The sequence below is a fragment of the Schistocerca serialis genome, unplaced genomic scaffold, assembly GCF_023864345.2.
Source record: "Schistocerca serialis cubense isolate TAMUIC-IGC-003099 unplaced genomic scaffold, iqSchSeri2.2 HiC_scaffold_1088, whole genome shotgun sequence".
Lineage (NCBI taxonomy): Eukaryota > Metazoa > Arthropoda > Insecta > Orthoptera > Acrididae > Schistocerca > Schistocerca serialis.
In genome coordinates, this window is record NW_026047280.1 from 1 (window position 1) to 5,000 (window position 5,000).

The 5,000-nt window shown below is 59.0% G+C and overlaps 3 non-coding genes across 3 annotated transcripts in view; all 3 read left to right on the forward strand.

Annotated features, from left to right (window-relative positions):
* The first annotated feature begins 938 nt into the window (after window positions 1–938).
* Window positions 939–2,848, forward strand: LOC126431296 (small subunit ribosomal RNA). The gene has a single exon (XR_007577535.1). It is a non-coding gene; the product is annotated as a small subunit ribosomal RNA (ribosomal RNA).
* Window positions 2,849–3,199: 351 nt separating this feature from the next.
* On the forward strand, window positions 3,200–3,354 carry LOC126431294 (5.8S ribosomal RNA). The gene has a single exon (XR_007577534.1). It is a non-coding gene; the product is annotated as a 5.8S ribosomal RNA (ribosomal RNA).
* A 188-nt stretch (window positions 3,355–3,542) lies between these two features.
* Window positions 3,543–5,000, forward strand: part of LOC126431303 (large subunit ribosomal RNA) — a 4,224-nt gene continuing 2,766 nt past the window's right edge. Inside the window, exon 1 of the ribosomal RNA XR_007577542.1 lies at window positions 3,543–5,000. This exon is cut by the window's right edge and continues 2,766 nt beyond it. This is a non-coding gene — a ribosomal RNA (large subunit ribosomal RNA).

Below are 5,000 nucleotides of genomic sequence, written 5' to 3' on the forward strand. Positions count from 1 at the left end.
AACAACTGGTAAACCGTTGTGGTGCGGTTGTTCTCGCTAGAGGTGAATCAGTGATGGCGACGATCGGTTGAGCTACCAACCGGTTGTTCCAGCGATACCCACCATGCCCACGAACGTGAATGGCATCTGGGTGTGAAGCGATACGCGGCGGTGGCTGGGTGGGACCGTCCCCGGCCGGTGAGGGGGGGCCTCCCGGCGTGCTGGCCGCGCGGTGCGTGGGCGCACGCGCTACAGCCGGCTGGTGGGGGCGGCCAGTGGCAGGCGCGCCGGCCGACGGAGGCGGCAGGCGGCGCAGCTGCGCGCCGGCGCACCCTGCACGCGGCGCCGTGCGGCCAAAGTAGGTCCTCGCGGGCCCGGTGCGAAGCGCGGTGGACATCTGCAGTGTGCTGGTCCGATTGAGGACTGTGTGCGCTGAGGATGCGCCGCCGCCCGGCGCTCGGCGCCGCGACGCCGTCTGCTGCTCGGTCGCCTCTGCGGTTCTCGCAGGTGGTTTGTATCGCAGCTGTGCGGACGTGTTGGCGCGTGCGCTGTGCTGGGAGAGTTCGCTTCGGCACCCAAGTGGGGCTTTTGTCCTTCTGTGGCGCTGGCGTTGGAGCTGCCGGTCACCGTAGGTGGCGCGTGTTGTCTCCCGCCGGCAATGCCACGACAGCACGCTCCCGGGCCTCTGTCGGCAGCGGCAAGCTCAGTTGGGAGCACGGGTGGTCGCACCTAAAGCGTCTACTCGCCAAACCCCGGGCGATTGCGCCTCTCTCGAACCCGACCAAGTACTTAGGACGGCGCTGCGCGCCGCCGGGACCTGAGAGGGTTTCGAGGTGTATGGTGCAGGGGAGCTCAGCCTCCTCCTGTTTGCAGAATAATTGAGCGGACGCTTGCGTGTTCGCGCGGGCCCCCGGGACACACTCCCGGGCGGCCGGCTGCTCAGCTCTAGTTGACGCAGCTCCCTGGTTGATCCTGCCAGTAGTCATATGCTTGTCTCAAAGATTAAGCCATGCATGTCTCAGTACAAGCCGCATTAAGGTGAAACCGCGAATGGCTCATTAAATCAGTTATGGTTCCTTAGATCGTACCCACGTTACTTGGATAACTGTGGTAATTCTAGAGCTAATACATGCAAACAGAGTCCCGACCAGAGATGGAAGGGACGCTTTTATTAGATCAAAACCAATCGGTCGGCTCGTCCGGTCCGTTTGCCTTGGTGACTCTGAATAACTTTGGGCTGATCGCACGGTCCTCGTACCGGCGACGCATCTTTCAAATGTCTGCCTTATCAACTGTCGATGGTAGGTTCTGCGCCTACCATGGTTGTAACGGGTAACGGGGAATCAGGGTTCGATTCCGGAGAGGGAGCCTGAGAAACGGCTACCACATCCAAGGAAGGCAGCAGGCGCGCAAATTACCCACTCCCGGCACGGGGAGGTAGTGACGAAAAATAACGATACGGGACTCATCCGAGGCCCCGTAATCGGAATGAGTACACTTTAAATCCTTTAACGAGTATCTATTGGAGGGCAAGTCTGGTGCCAGCAGCCGCGGTAATTCCAGCTCCAATAGCGTATATTAAAGTTGTTGCGGTTAAAAAGCTCGTAGTTGGATTTGTGTCCCACGCTGTTGGTTCACCGCCCGTCGGTGTTTAACTGGCATGTATCGTGGGACGTCCTGCCGGTGGGGCGAGCTGAAGGCGTGCGACGCGCCTCGTGCGTGCTCGTGCGTCCCGAGGCGGACCCCGTTGCAATCCTACCAGGGTGCTCTTGAGTGAGTGTCTCGGTGGGCCGGCACGTTTACTTTGAACAAATTAGAGTGCTTAAAGCAGGCAAGCCCGCCTGAATACTGTGTGCATGGAATAATGGAATAGGACCTCGGTTCTATTTTGTTGGTTTTCGGAACCCGAGGTAATGATTAATAGGGACAGGCGGGGGCATTCGTATTGCGACGTTAGAGGTGAAATTCTTGGATCGTCGCAAGACGAACAGAAGCGAAAGCATTTGCCAAGTATGTTTTCATTAATCAAGAACGAAAGTTAGAGGTTCGAAGGCGATCAGATACCGCCCTAGTTCTAACCATAAACGATGCCAGCCAGCGATCCGCCGCAGTTCCTCCGATGACTCGGCGGGCAGCCTCCGGGAAACCAAAGCTTTTGGGTTCCGGGGGAAGTATGGTTGCAAAGCTGAAACTTAAAGGAATTGACGGAAGGGCACCACCAGGAGTGGAGCCTGCGGCTTAATTTGACTCAACACGGGAAACCTCACCAGGCCCGGACACCGGAAGGATTGACAGATTGATAGCTCTTTCTTGATTCGGTGGGTGGTGGTGCATGGCCGTTCTTAGTTGGTGGAGCGATTTGTCTGGTTAATTCCGATAACGAACGAGACTCTAGCCTGCTAACTAGTCGCGTGACATCCTTCGTGCTGTCAGCGATTACTTTTCTTCTTAGAGGGACAGGCGGCTTCTAGCCGCACGAGATTGAGCAATAACAGGTCTGTGATGCCCTTAGATGTTCTGGGCCGCACGCGCGCTACACTGAAGGAATCAGCGTGTCTTCCTAGGCCGAAAGGTCGGGGTAACCCGCTGAACCTCCTTCGTGCTAGGGATTGGGGCTTGCAATTGTTCCCCATGAACGAGGAATTCCCAGTAAGCGCGAGTCATAAGCTCGCGTTGATTACGTCCCTGCCCTTTGTACACACCGCCCGTCGCTACTACCGATTGAATGATTTAGTGAGGTCTTCGGACTGGTACGCGGCATTGACTCTGTCGTTGCCGATGCTACCGGAAAGATGACCAAACTTGATCATTTAGAGGAAGTAAAAGTCGTAACAAGGTTTCCGTAGGTGAACCTGCGGAAGGATCATTACCGACTAGACTGCATGTCTTTCGATGTGCGTGTCGTGTCGCGCAACACGCTACCTGTACGGCTCGCAGTAGCCGTGCGCCGCGTGCGGAACCACGCGTGCTTCTCAAAACTAACGCCAATGTTGTGTGGTACGAGCGCTGAAGCGCTGGAGCGGCTGGCCTGCGGCACCTGGCGCCTGGCGCCGGTTTTGAATGACTTTCGCCCGACTGCCTGTCCGCTCCGGTGTGGAGCCGTACGACGCCCATCGGCCGTGAGGCCGTTGGACACAGAACGCTTGAACAGGGGCCGCCACACGCCTACGTCCCGCCTATGCAACTGTCTTGAAAGAGACAGTGGAAACTAAGAAAAGATCACCCAGGACGGTGGATCACTCGGCTCGTGGGTCGATGAAGAACGCAGCAAATTGCGCGTCGACATGTGAACTGCAGGACACATGAACATCGACGTTTCGAACGCACATTGCGGTCCATGGATTCCGTTCCCGGGCCACGTCTGGCTGAGGGTCGGCTACGTATACTGAAGCGCGCGGCGTTTGCCCCGCTTCGCAGACCTGGGAGCGTCGCGGCCGCCTGTGGGGCCGGCCGCGCCTCCTTAAACGTGCGATGCGCGCCCGTCGCCTGGCGGTTCGCATACCGGTACTTACTCGGTAGCGTGCACAGCCGGCTGGCGGTGTGGCGTGCGACACCTCGTACAACGACCTCAGAGCAGGCGAGACTACCCGCTGAATTTAAGCATATTACTAAGCGGAGGAAAAGAAACTAACAAGGATTCCCCCAGTAGCGGCGAGCGAACAGGGAAGAGTCCAGCACCGAACCCCGCAGGCTGCCGCCTGTCGTGGCATGTGGTGTTTGGGAGGGTCCACTACCCCGACGCCTCGCGCCGAGCCCAAGTCCAACTTGAATGAGGCCACGGCCCGTAGAGGGTGCCAGGCCCGTAGCGGCCGGTGCGAGCGTCGGCGGGACCTCTCCTTCGAGTCGGGTTGCTTGAGAGTGCAGCTCCAAGTGGGTGGTAAACTCCATCTGAGACTAAATATGACCACGAGACCGATAGCGAACAAGTACCGTGAGGGAAAGTTGAAAAGAACTTTGAAGAGAGAGTTCAAAAGTACGTGAAACCGTTCTGGGGTAAACGTGAGAAGTCCGAAAGGTCGAACGGGTGAGATTCACGCCCATCCGGCCACTGGCCTCCGCCCTCGGCAGATGGGGCCGGCCGCCCGCGCGGAGCAATCCGCGGCGGGGTCGTGTCCGGTTGCCTTTCCACTCGCCGCGGGGTGGGGCCGTTCCGGTGTGCGGTGGGCCGCACTTCTCCCCTAGTAGGACGTCGCGACCCGCTGGGTGCCGGCCTACGGCCCGGGTGCGCAGCCTGTCCTTCCGCGGGCCTCGGTTCGCGTCTGTTGGGCAGAGCCCCGGTGTCCTGGCTGGCTGCCCGGCGGTATATCTGGAGGAGTCGATTCGCCCCTTTGGGCGCTCGGGCTCCCGGCAAGCGCGCGCGGTTCTTCCCGGATGATGGACCTACCTGGCCCGGCCCCGGACCCGCGCCGCTGTTGGCTCGGGATGCTCTCGGGCGGAATAATCGCTCCCGTCAGCGGCGCTTCAGCTTTGGACAATTTCACGACCCGTCTTGAAACACGGACCAAGGAGTCTAACATGTGCGCGAGTCATTGGGCTGTACGAAACCTAAAGGCGTAATGAAAGTGAAGGTCTCGCCTTGCGCGGGCCGAGGGAGGATGGGGCTTCCCCGCCCTTCACGGGGCGGCGGCCTCCGCACTCCCGGGGCGTCTCGTCCTCATTGCGAGGTGAGGCGCACCTAGAGCGTACACGTTGGGACCCGAAAGATGGTGAACTATGCCTGGCCAGGACGAAGTCAGGGGAAACCCTGATGGAGGTCCGTAGCGATTCTGACGTGCAAATCGATCGTCGGAGCTGGGTATAGGGGCGAAAGACTAATCGAACCATCTAGTAGCTGGTTCCCTCCGAAGTTTCCCTCAGGATAGCTGGTGCTCGTACGAGTCTCATCCGGTAAAGCGAATGATTAGAGGCCTTGGGGCCGAAACGACCTCAACCTATTCTCAAACTTTAAATGGGTGAGATCTCCGGCTTGCTTGATATGCTGAAGCCGCGAGCAAACGACTCGGATCGGAGTGCCAAGTGGG